Source organism: Pelecanus crispus, chromosome 10 (genome assembly GCF_030463565.1).
Source record: "Pelecanus crispus isolate bPelCri1 chromosome 10, bPelCri1.pri, whole genome shotgun sequence".
Lineage (NCBI taxonomy): Eukaryota > Metazoa > Chordata > Aves > Pelecaniformes > Pelecanidae > Pelecanus > Pelecanus crispus.
Genome location: NC_134652.1, coordinates 39117649 through 39137178, shown reverse-complemented (window position 1 = coordinate 39137178; position 19530 = coordinate 39117649).

Here is a 19530-nt window from a genome sequence, read left to right as displayed (position 1 = left end):
GCCCTACCCAGCGAGACGCCACCGAACCTCCCGCCGCTTCCCGCTTCCGCCGCCTGCTTCCGGTGCTCCGCCTCCCAAAGCGCTCTGCCGCCCGCTTCTGGTGTTCCGCCGCCCGCTTCCGGTGTTCCGCCGCCCAAAGCGCTCCGCCGTCCGCTTCTGGTGTTCCGCCGCCCGTTTCCGGTGTTCCGCTGCCCAAAGCGCTCCGCCGCCGCTGTCGGTGCGAGCGGCGGTGTCCGGGCGGGAGCGGGCGGGCCCGTCAGGGACAGCCGGCACCGGGCCGTGCCTGACAGCGGCTGGCGCCCACGGGGGCTGAGGGAGCTGCCTGGTGTCCGTGCGGGGCCACTCTCCGTGGCCTTGGAGAGGGCCCAGCAACGGGAGAGGTTCCCAAATGTCGCCCATCGTGTTATCCAAGACTGATGCTGCTATAGAATGTCCTCTGTAAAGCCCTACCCTGTCTATGCTTTTGTTTTGTTAATAGATCCCTAATGACAAATTGTCCAGGGACAGGACATAAGGTGATCTATTATCGTCTTGACTACTAAACCATGAAGAGTTAATAAAGATCTGCCCAGAAGGAAAGTAGGGGAGAGGTAATTTCGGCAGGGGGAGATCGCGACGACCGACTCAATTAAAAACTAGAAAGACTACCGCCCCCGCCCTTGAGCATGCATAGTAAGTTAAAATCATGCTGTACCTTTAAATTTAAGCGAAGAAGATATGAACCAGTAAGACAAGTATACTTAGCTAATGTAATGATTATGTAGTAGATAGGTGTGGTGTGTTAATTGTAATGTATAAAAGTTAGACAAGACTTTGGTAAGTGTGCTAGCTCTGTGGAATTACTGCCCAGCACCCAAACTTGTGCAACTTTGAGAATAAAACAATATCTCGTCTCAGTGTGGGAAGATTGGGTTATTGCACACTGGGTAAACACGCCCTGTTTGGGACAACAATCTCTTCCAGAAGGACAAGAAGGAGGATCTGAGGAACTGCCAGCCCGCTGGGCTTCACTGCAGTCCCTGGGAAGGGGATGGAGCAACCAACCCTGGAAACCATCTCCAGGCACACAAAGGATGGGAAGGTGGTCGGGAGGAGTCTGCGTGACAAGGGGAAACCACACTTCCCCAGTCTGATCGCCTTCTACAGCGAGGTGACCGCGGGCACCCTCAGCCAGTTGGCAGGTGGTACAAAGCTGGGAGGAGCGGCTGGGACACCAGAGGGTCATGCTGCCATCCAGAGAGACCTCAGCAGGCTGGAGAACTGGGCTGAGAGCAACCTCATGAAGTCCAACCAAGGGAAGTGCAAAGCCCTTCCCCTGGGGAAGAATTCCACCATGCACCAGGACGTGCTGGGGTCTGACCAGTTGGAAAGCAGCTCTGCAGAGAAGGACCTGGAGGTCCTGAGTGGTGACAAATTGGACGTGATATACCATGATGTGATAAAGAAGAGGTTTCATCCTGACAGAGCATTTTTTTACAGTGAGAACAATCATTCACTGGAATAACCTCCCCAGGGATGTGGTAGAGTCCCTGTTGCTGGAGGGTTTCAAGGTGTGACTGGAAAGGGTGTGAGGTATAATCTGGGCTCCCTTTCCCACAAGAGGTTGGACCAGATGATCTCTGGAGATCCCTTCTGACCTAGGCTCCTCTATGATCTATGAGTCTATGAGCCAGTGGACTGGGTTGACCCCAGCTAACAGCCAAGCACCCACACAGCCACTTGCTCACTCCTCTCTTCCCCAGGACGGGCAGAAAATAGGAGGTGGTGAGGTGGCTCGTGGACTGAGATAAAGGCAGTTTAATAGGTGAAGGAAAAGCTGTGTGCACAAGCAATGCAAAATAAGGAATTTATTCACTGCTTCCCATTGGCAGGCTGATGTTAAGCCACTTTCTGGGAAGCAGGGCCTCAGCACACACAGTCTTTCCTTGGGTCGACCAATGCCATCACCAAAAATGTCCCCCCGTCCTCCTGCTTTGCTTCAGCTGGTGCTGGGGCAGGCTGGCTCTGACTGGACGCTCTAAGGGGAGGCAGGAAGGTCCGCAGATCCACCCATGCTTCCTGGCCTGGAGAGGCCCCAGCCATGAAACCCTTCCCTCCCAGGGTACGTGATGGCTCTGCCACCACAACCGCCCCTTGCCAGGCCCTGCCTGGCCCTCGCACCCGACCCTGGACCTCTGACTGGTGCCTGGGCCAGCACAGCCATCATGCTCCCCCTGCTCTCCAGCGTGCCCTGAGGAGAAGCACTGGTGGTGGGTCCTGCAGGCAGCATGCAAGGAGCAAGCAGCTGCTGCTGTGGCCACCAAGGATGAAGCGGCCTGAGCGGGGCAGTGCCCAGCAGAGCTCCCCAGCCTGGCCCCCACTCATCACACCCTACCTCTGCTCCGTCTGGACTAGTTAGCCAGTGAGTTGGTTATGTGTGATTTGAGCTCTCCCCATGACGCAGCAGCCTCTGCCCACCTGGATGCACAACCTCAACCAGGGAATGTGCACAGACACGCACATGCATGCCCAAAGACAAAAGCAGAGGCAAAGACACAGGTGCACGTGCAGACGCACCCTCAGACACAGGCACATGCGCAGACACACATGCATAGACACGTGCATACACAGACAGACACACACACAGAGATGTGCACGCACACGCAGACTCATACAGACACACAGACACACAGAAACAGACACAGACACTCACAGCCCAGCGCACACACTGACACACACACAGATGCACAGACATGCACGCTCACACAGACACACACACATGTACAGACACACAGACAGCCAGACACTGACACAAGACACCCGTGCACGCACACATGCTCACACAGACGCACAGGACGCTGGCACAGGTGGTCGTGCAGCTTGCCGCAGCCCAGGCACTGCAGTCACGATCACACACCAGCACTGACAGCCATGTCTCCTCCTCCAGGGCTGGCACAGCCACAGGGTCACTTGTGCAGACACACACACGACACTCAGGGCTCGCAAGCACACACACATTTGGGGATCCCCCAGGCACTGGCACTATGTTTGGGGGGGGGGGGGGGTGTCAGGGGTGCATGGGTCTCTCGTGTGTGTGTAAGGGGTGTGTGGGTCTTACTGTAAGAGTGGGGGGGTGTGGGTAGGTGCATGGGAGTATCAGTGTATGTGTGTGCAGGCTGAATGGGTGCGTGGGTCTCTGGGAATGCAGATTTTATGGGACTGTGTGTGTACTGGCCTGTCTGTATGTGAGAGGGGCACATGGAGCCGTGTCTGTGGAGTGCATGGGTCTGTGTGTGTGTGTGAAGGGTGTGTGTTTATTGTCTGAGAGCAAACAATGAGGCCCATTTTGATCAGCGTGCAGCGGGGGCTGTCCTCATTCCCCTGAGAGCAGGAGACACCACATCCCTGCACTCAGCATCACACCCCTTGCTGACTGCTGCCAGCGGACTGAGTCCTGAAATCACACAGTTCCCAAAAGGAGGCCAGAGGAAGACCTGTCAAAAATGGAAGCAAAAGTCTCTCCAGAGTATTGCCTTGCAAAGCCAGTCTTCTGCTTCTTTGCCATCCAAAATAGGAGGTCTACAGCTGCACCAAGCACATGCAAATTCTGTAGCCACACAGCTTCTCAGGGACCTCATGTCCTGTTGCAGCTCCACCAGACATGTCCAATTGTCCAACATCCTCTGCACCTGCAGTGCCACGGCCAAGGCAGCACATCCCAGCTCATCTCTCTGGGCAACCCTACTTCCAGCACTCCGAAGATGAAGCAGCCCCCAGGGAACTGCAGCCTGTGACCTCCACCCTGCTGCAGGCACGTTAGGGCCTGCCCACCCTCCTGCCTCTCTGGAGGGTCTTGGTGGCCCTGGGGGAAGGTGGGACATGCAGCCTCCATGGCAAGGAGGAGAGGCTGTTGCATGGCAGAGAAGTGACATGGAGGCACCTGGGCAGAAGGTGCCAAGCCAGAGCATGGCAGGGGCTGCTCCTCTGCACAGGGACACTGGTGGGGCTGCCACAGGGTGGGACAGTGCCCTGGGGTGCCATCCTGGTGGGAGATGGAGGCCAGGCTGCTTGGGACCACAACTGCCTTGGGGCTGCCACGTCTCCCTGTTGGTGTGACCAGGCTGCTGTCGCCTTTCTTTGCTGGGCCCTTTGTGAGGCTCTGGGCTCTGTCCCTGCTGGGTTCCCTGCCCTGTCACCCTGTGCTCCAGGGTCCCTCTGCCACCACAGAAAGGGAATAGTCAGGTCATACATAACCTGGCTTTGGGAAGTGGCTTCTCCTGCCACCCTACAAGCAGTCGGGTGGCAGAGCAGAGCCAGGGCAGTGCCAGGAGCTGGGCACTGACGACCTCCTGGGAAAGGTGGAGGGTTGGAGTAAATGTGAGCTGTTTGGGGCACCAGATCATGGCCCCGGCATGCATGTGGGATTGTGTTCCTCTCCCTTCCCACAAGATCAGTGTTCTTGTGTGTGCTCGGTCTGCCTGGGGTTGAGCTAGTTATCTTCACACCAGCCCATATGGTGCTGTGTTTTGGCTTTGTGACCAAAACAGTGTTTTGGTACCCAGAGAGTAGTCTGGGGTGGGCAAGAGGTTGGAAGGGGACACAGCTGGGTCAGCTGACCCCATCTGACCAAAGGGATATTCCATACCATATGACTTTGTGCTCAGCATTAAAACTGCAAAGTGGTGGTGGGGACCATCGCTTGGGGACTGGCAGGGCATGGTCTGCTTGTGGGATGTGATGAGTGACTGCCTTTGCATCACTTGCTTTGGTTTTTTGGAGCTGCTGTTGTTTTTTCTTTCTTCTTCCTCTTTCCTTTGCTTATTAAACTCTCCTAATTTCAACCCACAAATTTTCTTGCTTTTGCTTTTCCTATTCTCAGGGGTAGGGAGGGGGCTGGGGGGAGTGAACGAGCAGCTAGGTGGATTTTGCTGCCAGCTGGGGCTAACCCACAACAAGATGTCACCTGCATAACTGGTCACTCCTTCCATTTCTTCCAGTACCTTTCCAGAGCACCTTCTGAATTATCTTTTTTGAGGCTTGTACTCTTCCAAGGTCTTGATTATTAGCCTCGAGATTTCTCTGCCAACACCTCATCAACAAGCAAGTCCTATTGCTGAAACAACTCACTTGGCTTTGTCATGTATGCTGCTCTACAGCCCAGATCCTGTGCATCCACACAGGCCTTTCCTCCCACCCCCTCTCCCCACCTTAGACCTCCTTTCTGGCTGGATACCTCTTCCCCACCATGTAATGGTCTTGAGTAATTAAGCATCTGCCACCCTCCCCCCCCCACCCCCAACACTAAAGGTCTCAGTTTTCTAATAACCCCTTATGGCTACTTTCTTCACCACCATAGGCTCCTGTAGTGGATGGTCTTCCTCACCCTCTCAGTTCCAGCTACCCCCATGAGACATGCCTGGATCCTGATCAGCTTTACTTACAGATGCTACTCTTCTCTGACTGAAAACTTTTCCCAGAGATATCACAGCAGCCAGGCACCACACTTTTCTTTGTAGCTGAGTCTTATCAGCATTCAATGTATCAAGTTCCTCCTTCAGTTCTCACAATTGCTCAGCTTGTTTCTTTACCAGTGTTATTGAATCTTAGTGGTCATATCTAATTAGGAACCATTTCTAAATTATTTTGTGCACTTAACATTGCAGTTTTTCTCCCACTGCAGCTTATAAAGCACTGACAAGATCAAACCTCTGCCACCGAAGAGCAGAGCGGCTTTTTTTCCTCCCTTTGGATGATATGGAGAGGTATATTGTTCCCATTTTTTAACACTTTTGAGAGAGGGAAGAAGACAAGTAAATTGCTAATCCCAAAGATCCCCTCCATGCTCCAACAGAGCCTACACCATCAGACTCCTGCCTTCTTGGATCAGCAGATTGTTCGGAGTATCACTTCACCAGAATATCGCTGCAAGTAATACTGGGTTCCAAGTCCCAAAGTTCCAATGTAGGATTAGTACTGATACGCAGTTATGTTACTATAAAGAAATCTCATAAATCACCCACACCATTAACCTGCCATCCTGCTGTACTTAGTATCAAGGTATAAGCCTGCTCCTCCATTCAGGTTCATCCCTCCCTAGTCCAACCTTCCATGCCACGTCTTTTGGACACAGGCCTGATGGAGAGTCTGGTGAGGTGACCCACCTGGGTGCACAGGTCAGCTTCACCACTGCCCACGGGCATTTGCACTTCTACTTTTTGGCAAATCCCCCTGTTCTTTCTTCTCCACCTGATTTTGCACATTATTCTCCCTTCTTTCCCTGCACCCACCTTTTTGCCACTTCTGCTCCTTCTTTTCTCTTCCCAGACTTGTCCCATACAGACAAAGTGCCCCTAATGCCTTTTCTCATGGTCTCAATTCTGTTACACTTATATTCATATTTGGTGTTTCTGACATGGTTATATAAGAAACTTTGGCCCAATAGTATATTATTGATATTGTCATCAAGACGAGGGTGGTCTTGCATCACAGCACTTCATCTGACTGTACTGCTCATGCTTTTTATGCTTCATGTTTTCTGGACAGATTGAGCTAACGTTAGCCTGCCTAATTCCGATTAAACACAAGCAGTTCTGTTCTTCTGCATGCACACCAGAGCAGAAACATAAATCATTTTGTGCTCAGACTTTACCTTTGCCCTTCCATAGCTTTCATCATACTGCTGGTTGCCATCAAATGCTTTGGCTGTTTTTGAGGCTTCATGTTCCAGTTGGACATCCTGCTCCCAATGTTTTGGAATGCTAACAAACGCCTCTTCTCTTGCAGCCATTATAAATCGTAGTTTAAAAGATGAATCAGTATACAAGGACAAGGAGGCACTGTCAGGCTTTGAAGATGAGCTACCTCACCAAATGCCTAGTAGACAGGTAAATGCCTGTGTCTGTTCAAATTCTTCAGACTTCTGGGTCTTTGTAAACCAAAACGATCCAGAGACTTTAGGACATGTGTATTCCTTAGAGGACTCAAGAAAAAATGGACACATTCTGTCCATTTAGTTAAAAAATCTATATGGATTTGTATAGCCATCTTTATCCTTCCAGTTGCTCAGGTTGTTAAATAGGAAACTGCAGGCCAAATATGGTGCTGAGAAGAGTGAATTTCCTTGTGCCCTGTGTCCCCAACACAGCCAGCATCACCAACCTGGATTTGCCTCCCAGCTTGGTGTGGAGTTCAGCCAACACATCAGCCACCCACTGCAGTGGGATATGGGAGGCTTCTCCATCCACCAGCTCCATGAGTAACTCTTTCCAGCATCAGGTGGGATGCTGTATCTGGGAGCTGGAGAAGTTGTCACTGGCCCTCTTGGGCCTCATAAAACTGCACCATCTCCCACATGAAATGCTCCACACATAAGGAGCTCTCCAAAATGCCTTTATCAAGCATATTTAACAACTTTGGGTTATTCCCTGATCACTTATTTTCCTCTTTGTATTGGGCATTCAGATGGGAAAGCTTCTCCCTGGCAATGTTGATGCAAGGTGAATTTCAGCTGTTTCAGGAAAAACTGTTTTCCCACTGTAGAATGCAACCCTATTGCAGTAATAAATTCAGTCAAACCAGGGGGTACATCACAGTGATTTTGCTCTGCCTGGTGCTGCCCCGCATGGGTTTTGTGGTACCTGCGGCGGTGTGCCCCGGGCAGCGGCTCTGAGCAAGGCTGGGGGCCATCTCCCCAGTGGGCGGGAGAGCAGGGGAGAAGTCAGGCGAGCGGCGCCTCAGAGGCTCTCCTCTGAGGGCTGGAAGCTAGCAGCAGAGCGCGGGACGAGTAGCGCTTGCTCGCCAGGGGCTGTGTCGCGGGAGAGGAAGGCTCTGAGCCACGCTTCCTGCTGCTGCGTGTGTCAGAGGCATGCAGGGGGCCAAGGCTCGTCAGCGTGCTCCTGGTGCGTGACGTCCTTGGGGCCTGCAGGAGCGTGGGCCTGGCTCTGCGGGGCAGGGGAAGCTGAGGGAAGGGACTGTGTTGAGGGGAGACTGCCACCTTGCTGGGGCTGAAGTAGCCCTGAACGTGGCCCTGGCCTGCAAGGCCACCCTTCCCTGGCTGCAGAGCCGGAGCCGGAGCCGGAGCCGGAGGCAGCGCTGGCACCAGGGCTGGCGAGGCTTTTCCCAGGGCCACGTGTCGTGTCCCTCCCCCCCCCACCGCCACTTCCCAGGCCGTAGCTCTCCACCTCCCCCAGGTCCTGCACCATATTCCGCCTCCTGCCCTGGTTCCCACAGGCCATAGCCCTCCCTCTCGCCAAGGCCGCAGGAACTCAGCTGCCTCTCCCTCAGTTCCCAGCGCCACAGCCCTCCCTCTCCTCCCGTTCCAGCATCCACACGCCTCCCTCTCTGCCACTTCCTCAGCCATATCCCACCCTCTCCCCAAGTTCCCACAGCCATAGCCTTCCCTCTCCCCAGGCTCCCAGAGCCATAGCCCTCCCACTCCCCTGCTTGTGCAGCAACGAGCAAACCGGCACGGAAGAAAGCAGGCGCAGGCCCCTCTCAGCATCCCCGGTGTTTTTATTTCAGAGGGACCCCGGGGTTCCGGCCGCCCCGCTCAGAAGCGGAGCCAGGGCAGGCGATGCGCGTGGTCCCCAGAGCCTGGCTCCTCCTCCCGCACCCTCTGCAGCCATGAGGCATCTTCGCCGACCACCGTCGGGGAGCGCGGCCGGCTGCGCGCATCGCCGTCCCCCTGCCAGGACAGGCCCCAGGCACGCTGGCGGGGCACGGGGGGACTGCGCTCCCCACGCTCAGCAGAGAGTCTCCGGCGCCGGCGACCTCTGGGGCCCCGCTGCTGCTGCTGCTGCTGCTGCTGCTGCTGCTGCTGCTGCCGCCGTGGCGGCCCCGCGTAGGGACGGTAGCGGCCACGGCGATGGTGGGCCACCCCAGCATGGTCATCCTCCAGCTGCAGGTGGCGGATGGCCTCGATGGGCCGCCGGCAGAGTGGGCAGGTGGCAGCGACAGCGGTGTCAGCCCAGCGCTGGATGCAGGCATGGCAGAACGCATGCCAGCATGGGTCCACGCCAGCGGGCTGCTCGAGGGGACCCAAGCAGATGGGGCAGGTGTCCCCCCGCCGGGAGCTCCCGGTGGCTGCCGGCGCCGCCGGCTCGTGCCTGGACGCCTCCAGTGCTGCTGCTGGGCCTGGCTGTCCTGTCAGCTGTGGCTGGGCCTTGGTGTTTCGTCTGCTGCTGGCAGGACTGGACGGCTGCCGCTGGCGGGCCTCGGAGGCTGGGGTTCCGCCGGCGGGACTCGGTGGCTGCTCAGCTGCTGGCAGGTCACAACGTCTGGCGTGCCGTTGGCAGGACTCGACGGCTCGGGTGCTGCCCACGGGACTCGACGTCTCGTGTGCCGCTGGCAGTACACGACGCTGGCGTGTCCTAGTGGCCGCCGCAAGTGACGTCGCAGGGTGACTGTGACTCTCTGGTGACATCACAGGGCTGTCGGAGGCGCACGTGGGGACGAGCCCAGGAGCTCAGAGAGAGACCCTGTGACGCAAAGCCCATCTGGCAGCGTGCTTGACACCTCCGCGTTTGCTCAGGCCCCTTTCAGGCGGTGCCTGGTGGTGGTGGTGGTTGTTGTGCCAGCATCGCACCCTCCCAGAGCGCTTGGGGTTGGCAGGGACCCGCGGAGGTCCTCTGGTGCAAGCTCCTGCTGAGGGAGGGCCACCCCGAGCCGGCTGGACCCTGGGCACCGCACCGCACCGCACCGCCCAAAAAGAGCCAGGCTCCGTCTTCTTTGCACCCTCCCTTCAGGTATTTTGGATCCATGGAGAAGAGCCCCCCCAGCCTTCTCGCCCGCGAGCCTTCTCTTCTCCAGACTGAACAGTCCCACCTCCCTCAGCCCCTCCTCGTTGGAGAGATGCTCCAGTCCCTTCCCCGTCTTGGTGGCCCTTTGCTGGCCTCTCTCCAGTCTGTCCCCGTCTCTCCTGTCCCGGGGAGCCCAGCACTGCACACAGCACTCGAAGCACACCAAGGCATAAACTAGGATTTAACGTGACTAAGCTACGTAAAAGCTCAACGGTGGAACCGCTGATCTTTTGCATCCTGCCCCTAAATACTCAGCTATGCGGTGAAAAACTTGGAGTTCTTCCTGCCCTCTTTGGAGGCTTCTCTCGTGTCAAGAACACAACTGCCAAGCGATGTCTAGGAGGCTTTTTGTTCCATACGTCTTTAGTTTTCCCTGGGCACACAGAAACACAAGCGCAACTGTCCTGGTTTCAGCTGGGATAGAATTAATTTTCTTCCTAGTAGCAGGCACAGTGTTGTGTTTTGGATTTAGTAGGAGAAGAATGTTGATAACACACTGATGTTTTTAGTTGTTGCTAAGTACTGCTTATGCTAGTCAAGGACTTCTCAGCTTCCCATGCTCTGCCAGGCACACAAGAAACTGGGAGGGGGCACAGCCAGAATAGTTGATCTAAACTGACCAAAGGGCTATTCCATACCACGTAACATCATGCTCAGTACAGAAACTGGGGGGGGTGGGGGTTGGCCGGGGAGGAGCGAGCGCTGCTCAGGAACTGTCTGGGTATCGGTCAGCGGGTGGTGAGCAATTGCATTGTGCATCACTTGCTTTGTATATTATTATTATTATTATTTTATTGTTACTATTATCATTACTATTTTACTTTATTTCAATTATTAAACTGTTCTTATCTCAACCCAGGAGTGTTTCTCACTCTTACTCCTCCGATTCTCTCCCCCATCCCATCGGGGCAGGGGGAGTGAGCGAGCGGCTGCGTGGTGCTGAGCTGCTGGCTGGGGCTAAACCACAACAAACATGTTGGGGACTGGCCCATGCTTATAGAGCCCTGTTCAACACTATTCTCCAAGACCCACCACAGGTACTGCAGCCACTCCAACCCCAGTGACAGGCAACGTGGCTAAAACAGAGAATCAACCCGCGCTGGTATCAGTTGCCCCTATGCAGAAGAAAAAATACACAAGAAAATCAACTCATTTAGTAAGGGATGAAGATGAACCAGGGCCATCACCAGAGGAGGAAGAACCCATAAATGAGATGGTAACCACCCGATCCCTATCCCTGGGTGAGCTGCGAGATATGCGAAAAGATTTCAAGTCATCATCCAGGTGAGCACATCATCACCTGGCTACTCTATTTCATTTCAATTATTCAACTGTTCTTATCTTAACCCAGGAGTGTTTCTCACTCTTATTCTTCCAATTCTATCCCCCACCCCACAGGGGCAGGGGGAGTGACCGAGCAGCAGCGTGGTGCTTAGTTCCTGGCTAGGGCTAAACCACGACGTGCTTAACAGTATGTTATATTATGTGGAGAGAAGGGGGGCATTCTTCTCACCGTCACCCTCTTCCCAGGTAAGCCCTCAGATCACAGCGGTGGCTGCTCAACAGCTCATCGTCACCCCGAAGTTAAGCGCTCCTTTCCCTGCAGCAACAAGGTAGATGTAACGTACAATGACAAGAGGGGAAAAAAGCTGAGATATACCGAAGCGATCCTGGAGTGAGTCAGCCTGGGCATGACACAGCAGAGACACGCCGTGGGGTAGAGAAACATCTTGAGAATTCGTCTTCGACAAAAAGCTTAGAGTCACGCACGTGCTTTCTTCACCGAGGGAATGCTGCACATGCTTCAGCGCAGCTGAGGCACGCTGCCTTAAAAATCCAATGGAATAAAAATCAGTTCCTAGCTGCAAGTCATTTTATTAATACAATAGTGCACCGTGATCAAAGCACTCACTGGCAATGTCAGCTCATCTGTCTGGAAAAGACATGATTGCTGAGCAGTGCCCCCATGAACCATGGCGAGAAAAAAAATCAACACAGGCGAACCAAAGAGGACTAAGGAAATATGGTCATGGCATTGTGACCCACTTGAAGTGCGTGGAGGAAAGGCAAGTGCGGTTCACCGCTGTGCGTTGTGCCTGCGGTAAGCGCCGGCAGGGCAAGGTGAAGGAGCAGCCAGCACGCCCAGGGCTGGCGCCGTTGGCGTGGGAGAACGAGCTGGGCGCCTGCAGCCGTCGGAGCAGGGCTCCGCCGATCGCGCACAGCGGCGCTCCGTCCTTGCTTAACTCCGAACGCTTGCCAGCGCTCTCTCTTCACGGTCGGCGGAGCCCTGCTCCGAGGCCGCGGGGCCTCCAGCTCGTTCCCCCGCAGCGAAGGGACCGGCACGGAAAGCTCTCGCTCTTCCTCACCGTCCTTTGCCAGCGCTTCGCTGGCGACACACGCGCGCACCGCAGGTGAGCGGCACTCGCTTTTCCTCCGCGCACTCTGAGCGCGCAGTCTCGGGCTCGCTCTCGCTCTCGGCACGGCTCGGCCCCCAAAGCGCAAACGGCCAGCCTTTTGGCCCACAGCCTTGCGAGGGGACAGCACCGAAAGCTGCCGCTCCTCACCTTCCCTCACCACCGCTTTCGCAGCCAAGCACGCGCTGCGGCTGCGCGCGTGCCCGGCCCCGAACCCTGCCGGCACTCTGTCTCACTGTCCCGACCGGCAGAGCCCTGCTGCGTGCGACACCGCAAACGCCCGGCGCGGCGTTCTCCCGCAGCGCAGGTGAAAGCCCTGGGCTGCTCCCTGGGCTTTGCGTGCCGCTTCGGTGGCAGCCAAATGCACGCTGGGGCTCCGAGCTTGCCCAGCTCCTCGAAGTGCCAGCAGCGCTCTCTCTGTCTCGCCGTCCCCATCGGCAGAGCCCTGCTCCCACACGGCAACCGTCCGGCGCTTTCTCCCGCAGCAAAGGTGCGCGCGCCGAACAGCTCTTGCTGCTGCTCACCGGTGCCGTGCCAGCGCTTTGGCAGAAGAACTCAGAGGCGCGCGAAGAAGGGCCGGGAGGGCAGTTGCCCGGCGTTTGTCACTTTGGCAGCTAGCGTGCGCCGAGAGGAGTGAGCGTGAGCTGGAGAACGTGTATTGCGCGTGCTGGGAGGCCAGGCAAGGGCAGATTCCCCAGTGCGCCTTGTAGCCGCGAAAGCGCTGCTGAGGGAAGGGGAGGAACGCGCCGGAGCGCGAAGCCCTGCAGACCTGTCGTGTGGAGACATCGCCGCCGGTCGTTTGCACTTTGGGAGCTGCTCTCTGCCGAGGGTGGGAGCGCGCTTCAGAACGTGTGCTCCGAGTGCCTGGAGGAAAGGCAAGTGCGGTTCACCGCTGTGCGTTGCGCCTGCGGTAAAGCGCCGGCAGGGCAAGGTGAAGGAGCAGCCAGCACGCCCAGGGCTGGCGCCGTTGGCGTGGGAGAACGAGCTGGGCGCCTGCAGCCGTCGGAGCAGGGCTCCGCCGATCGCGCACAGCGGCGCTCCGTCCTTGCTTAACTCCGAACGCTTGCCAGCGCTCTCTCTTCACGGTCGGCGGAGCCCCGCTCCGAGGCCGCGGGGCCTCCAGCTCGTTCCCCCGCAGCGAAGGGACCGGCACGGAAAGCTCTCGCTCTTCCTCACCGTCCTTTGCCAGCGCTTCGCTGGCGACACACGCGCGCACCGCAGGTGAGCGGCACTCGCTTTTCCTCCGCGCACTCTGAGCGCGCAGTCTCGGGCTCGCTCTCGCTCTCGGCACGGCTCGGCCCCCAAAGCGCAAACGGCCAGCCTTTTGGCCCACAGCCTTGCGAGGGGACAGCACCGAAAGCTGCCGCTCCTCACCTTCCCTCACCACCGCTTTCGCAGCCAAGCACGCGCTGCGGCTGCGCGCGTGCCCGGCCCCGAACCCTGCCGGCACTCTGTCTCACTGTCCCGACCGGCAGAGCCCTGCTGCGTGCGACACCGCAAACGCCCGGCGCGGCGTTCTCCCGCAGCGCAGGTGAAAGCCCTGGGCTGCTCCCTGGGCTTTGCGTGCCGCTTCGGTGGCAGCCAAATGCACGCTGGGGCTCCGAGCTTGCCCAGCTCCTCGAAGTGCCAGCAGCGCTCTCTCTGTCTCGCCGTCCCCATCGGCAGAGCCCTGCTCCCACACGGCAACCGTCCGGCGCTTTCTCCCGCAGCAAAGGTGCGCGCGCCGAACAGCTCTTGCTGCTGCTCACCGGTGCCGTGCCAGCGCTTTGGCAGAAGAACTCAGAGGCGCGCGAAGAAGGGCCGGGAGGGCAGTTGCCCGGCGTTTGTCACTTTGGCAGCTAGCGTGCGCCGAGAGGAGTGAGCGTGAGCTGGAGAACGTGTATTGCGCGTGCTGGGAGGCCAGGCAAGGGCAGATTCCCCAGTGCGCCTTGTAGCCGCGAAAGCGCTGCTGAGGGAAGGGGAGGAACGCGCCGGAGCGCGAAGCCCTGCAGACCTGTCGTGTGGAGACATCGCCGCCGGTCGTTTGCACTTTGGGAGCTGCTCTCTGCCGAGGGTGGGAGCGCGCTTCAGAACGTGTGCTCCGAGTGCCTGGAGGAAAGGCAAGTGCGGTTCACCGCTGTGCGTTGCGCCTGCGGTAAAGCGCCGGCAGGGCAAGGTGAAGGAGCAGCCAGCACGCCCAGGGCTGGCGCCGTTGGCGTGGGAGAACGAGCTGGGCGCCTGCAGCCGTCGGAGCAGGGCTCCGCCGATCGCGCACAGCGGCGCTCCGTCCTTGCTTAACTCCGAACGCTTGCCAGCGCTCTCTCTTCACGGTCGGCGGAGCCCTGCTCCGAGGCCGCGGGGCCTCCAGCTCGTTCCCCCGCAGCGAAGGGACCGGCACGGAAAGCTCTCGCTCTTCCTCACCGTCCTTTGCCAGCGCTTCGCTGGCGACACACGCGCGCACCGCAGGTGAGCGGCACTCGCTTTTCCTCCGCGCACTCTGAGCGCGCAGTCTCGGGCTCGCTCTCGCTCTCGGCACGGCTCGGCCCCCAAAGCGCAAACGGCCAGCCTTTTGGCCCACAGCCTTGCGAGGGGACAGCACCGAAAGCTGCCGCTCCTCACCTTCCCTCACCACCGCTTTCGCAGCCAAGCACGCGCTGCGGCTGCGCGCGTGCCCGGCCCCGAACCCTGCCGGCACTCTGTCTCACTGTCCCGACCGGCAGAGCCCTGCTGCGTGCGACACCGCAAACGCCCGGCGCGGCGTTCTCCCGCAGCGCAGGTGAAAGCCCTGGGCTGCTCCCTGGGCTTTGCGTGCCGCTTCGGTGGCAGCCAAATGCACGCTGGGGCTCCGAGCTTGCCCAGCTCCTCGAAGTGCCAGCAGCGCTCTCTCTGTCTCGCCGTCCCCATCGGCAGAGCCCTGCTCCCACACGGCAACCGTCCGGCGCTTTCTCCCGCAGCAAAGGTGCGCGCGCCGAACAGCTCTTGCTGCTGCTCACCGGTGCCGTGCCAGCGCTTTGGCAGAAGAACTCAGAGGCGCGCGAAGAAGGGCCGGGAGGGCAGTTGCCCGGCGTTTGTCACTTTGGCAGCTAGCGTGCGCCGAGAGGAGTGAGCGTGAGCTGGAGAACGTGTATTGCGCGTGCTGGGAGGCCAGGCAAGGGCAGATTCCCCAGTGCGCCTTGTAGCCGCGAAAGCGCTGCTGAGGGAAGGGGAGGAACGCGCCGGAGCGCGAAGCCCTGCAGACCTGTCGTGTGGAGACATCGCCGCCGGTCGTTTGCACTTTGGGAGCTGCTCTCTGCCGAGGGTGGGAGCGCGCTTCAGAACGTGTGCTCCGAGTGCCTGGAGGAAAGGCAAGTGCGGTTCACCGCTGTGCGTTGCGCCTGCGGTAAAGCGCCGGCAGGGCAAGGTGAAGGAGCAGCCAGCACGCCCAGGGCTGGCGCCGTTGGCGTGGGAGAACGAGCTGGGCGCCTGCAGCCGTCGGAGCAGGGCTCCGCCGATCGCGCACAGCGGCGCTCCGTCCTTGCTTAACTCCGAACGCTTGCCAGCGCTCTCTCTTCACGGTCGGCGGAGCCCCGCTCCGAGGCCGCGGGGCCTCCAGCTCGTTCCCCCGCAGCGAAGGGACCGGCACGGAAAGCTCTCGCTCTTCCTCACCGTCCTTTGCCAGCGCTTCGCTGGCGACACACGCGCGCACCGCAGGTGAGCGGCACTCGCTTTTCCTCCGCGCACTCTGAGCGCGCAGTCTCGGGCTCGCTCTCGCTCTCGGCACGGCTCGGCCCCCAAAGCGCAAACGGCCAGCCTTTTGGCCCACAGCCTTGCGAGGGGACAGCACCGAAAGCTGCCGCTCCTCACCTTCCCTCACCACCGCTTTCGCAGCCAAGCACGCGCTGCGGCTGCGCGCGTGCCCGGCCCCGAACCCTGCCGGCACTCTGTCTCACTGTCCCGACCGGCAGAGCCCTGCTGCGTGCGACACCGCAAACGCCCGGCGCGGCGTTCTCCCGCAGCGCAGGTGAAAGCCCTGGGCTGCTCCCTGGGCTTTGCGTGCCGCTTCGGTGGCAGCCAAATGCACGCTGGGGCTCCGAGCTTGCCCAGCTCCTCGAAGTGCCAGCAGCGCTCTCTCTGTCTCGCCGTCCCCATCGGCAGAGCCCTGCTCCCACACGGCAACCGTCCGGCGCTTTCTCCCGCAGCAAAGGTGCGCGCGCCGAACAGCTCTTGCTGCTGCTCACCGGTGCCGTGCCAGCGCTTTGGCAGAAGAACTCAGAGGCGCGCGAAGAAGGGCCGGGAGGGCAGTTGCCCGGCGTTTGTCACTTTGGCAGCTAGCGTGCGCCGAGAGGAGTGAGCGTGAGCTGGAGAACGTGTATTGCGCGTGCTGGGAGGCCAGGCAAGGGCAGATTCCCCAGTGCGCCTTGTAGCCGCGAAAGCGCTGCTGAGGGAAGGGGAGGAACGCGCCGGAGCGCGAAGCCCTGCAGACCTGTCGTGTGGAGACATCGCCGCCGGTCGTTTGCACTTTGGGAGCTGCTCTCTGCCGAGGGTGGGAGCGCGCTTCAGAACGTGTGCTCCGAGTGCCTGGAGGAAAGGCAAGTGCGGTTCACCGCTGTGCGTTGCGCCTGCGGTAAAGCGCCGGCAGGGCAAGGTGAAGGAGCAGCCAGCACGCCCAGGGCTGGCGCCGTTGGCGTGGGAGAACGAGCTGGGCGCCTGCAGCCGTCGGAGCAGGGCTCCGCCGATCGCGCACAGCGGCGCTCCGTCCTTGCTTAACTCCGAACGCTTGCCAGCGCTCTCTCTTCACGGTCGGCGGAGCCCCGCTCCGAGGCCGCGGGGCCTCCAGCTCGTTCCCCCGCAGCGAAGGGACCGGCACGGAAAGCTCTCGCTCTTCCTCACCGTCCTTTGCCAGCGCTTCGCTGGCGACACACGCGCGCACCGCAGGTGAGCGGCACTCGCTTTTCCTCCGCGCACTCTGAGCGCGCAGTCTCGGGCTCGCTCTCGCTCTCGGCACGGCTCGGCCCCCAAAGCGCAAACGGCCAGCCTTTTGGCCCACAGCCTTGCGAGGGGACAGCACCGAAAGCTGCCGCTCCTCACCTTCCCTCACCACCGCTTTCGCAGCCAAGCACGCGCTGCGGCTGCGCGCGTGCCCGGCCCCGAACCCTGCCGGCACTCTGTCTCACTGTCCCGACCGGCAGAGCCCTGCTGCGTGCGACACCGCAAACGCCCGGCGCGGCGTTCTCCCGCAGCGCAGGTGAAAGCCCTGGGCTGCTCCCTGGGCTTTGCGTGCCGCTTCGGTGGCAGCCAAATGCACGCTGGGGCTCCGAGCTTGCCCAGCTCCTCGAAGTGCCAGCAGCGCTCTCTCTGTCTCGCCGTCCCCATCGGCAGAGCCCTGCTCCCACACGGCAACCGTCCGGCGCTTTCTCCCGCAGCAAAGGTGCGCGCGCCGAACAGCTCTTGCTGCTGCTCACCGGTGCCGTGCCAGCGCTTTGGCAGAAGAACTCAGAGGCGCGCGAAGAAGGGCCGGGAGGGCAGTTGCCCGGCGTTTGTCACTTTGGCAGCTAGCGTGCGCCGAGAGGAGTGAGCGTGAGCTGGAGAACGTGTATTGCGCGTGCTGGGAGGCCAGGCAAGGGCAGATTCCCCAGTGCGCCTTGTAGCCGCGAAAGCGCTGCTGAGGGAAGGGGAGGAACGCGCCGGAGCGCGAAGCCCTGCAGACCTGTCGTGTGGAGACATCGCCGCCGGTCGTTTGCACTTTGGGAGCTGCTCTCTGCCGAGGGTGGGAGCGCGCTTCAGAACGTGTGCTCCGAGTGCCTGGAGGAAAGCAAGTGCGGTTCACCGCTGTGCGTTGCGCCTGCGGTAAAGCGCCGGCAGGGCAAGGTGAAGGAGCAGCCAGCACGCCCAGGGCTGGCGCCGTTGGCGTGGGAGAACGAGCTGGGCGCCTGCAGCCGTCGGAGCAGGGCTCCGCCGATCACGCACAGCGGCGCTCCGTCCTTGCTTAACTCCGAACGCTTGCCAGCGCTCTCTCTTCACGGTCGGCGGAGCCCCGCTCCGAGGCCGCGGGGCCTCCAGCTCGTTCCCCCGCAGCGAAGGGACCGGCACGGAAAGCTCTCGCTCTTCCTCACCGTCCTTTGCCAGCGCTTCGCTGGCGACACACGCGCGCACCGCAGGTGAGCGGCACTCGCTTTTCCTCCGCGCACTCTGAGCGCGCAGTCTCGGGCTCGCTCTCGCTCTCGGCACGGCTCGGCCCCCAAAGCGCAAACGGCCAGCCTTTTGGCCCACAGCCTTGCGAGGGGACAGCACCGAAAGCTGCCGCTCCTCACCTTCCCTCACCACCGCTTTCGCAGCCAAGCACGCGCTGCGGCTGCGCGCGTGCCCGGCCCCGAACCCTGCCGGCACTCTGTCTCACTGTCCCGACCGGCAGAGCCCTGCTGCGTGCGACACCGCAAACGCCCGGCGCGGCGTTCTCCCGCAGCGCAGGTGAAAGCCCTGGGCTGCTCCCTGGGCTTTGCGTGCCGCTTCGGTGGCAGCCAAATGCACGCTGGGGCTCCGAGCTTGCCCAGCTCCTCGAAGTGCCAGCAGCGCTCTCTCTGTCTCGCCGTCCCCATCGGCAGAGCCCTGCTCCCACACGGCAACCGTCCGGCGCTTTCTCCCGCAGCAAAGGTGCGCGCGCCGAACAGCTCTTGCTGCTGCTCACCGGTGCCGTGCCAGCGCTTTGGCAGAAGAACTCAGAGGCGCGCGAAGAAGGGCCGGGAGGGCAGTTGCCCGGCGTTTTTCACTTTGGCAGCTAGCGTGCGCCGAGAGGAGTGAGCGTGAGCTGGAGAACGTGTATTGCGCGTGCTGGGAGGCCAGGCAAGGGCAGATCCCCCAGTGCGCCTTGTAGCCGCGAAAGCGCTGCTGAGGGAAGGGGAGGAACGCGCCGGAGCGCGAAGCCCTGCAGACCTGTCGTGTGGAGACATCGCCGCCGGTCGTTTGCACTTTGGGAGCTGCTCTCTGCCGAGGGTGGGAGCGCGCTTCAGAACGTGTGCTCCGAGTGCCTGGAGGAAAGGCAAGTGCGGTTCACCGCTGTGCGTTGCGCCTGCGGTAAAGCGCCGGCAGGGCAAGGTGAAGGAGCAGCCAGCACGCCCAGGGCTGGCGCCGTTGGCGTGGGAGAACGAGCTGGGCGCCTGCAGCCGTCGGAGCAGGGCTCCGCCGATCGCGCACAGCGGCGCTCCGTCCTTGCTTAACTCCGAACGCTTGCCAGCGCTCTCTCTTCACGGTCGGCGGAGCCCTGCTCCGAGGCCGCGGGGCCTCCAGCTCGTTCCCCCGCAGCGAAGGGACCGGCACGGAAAGCTCTCGCTCTTCCTCACCGTCCTTTGCCAGCGCTTCGCTGGCGACACACGCGCGCACCGCAG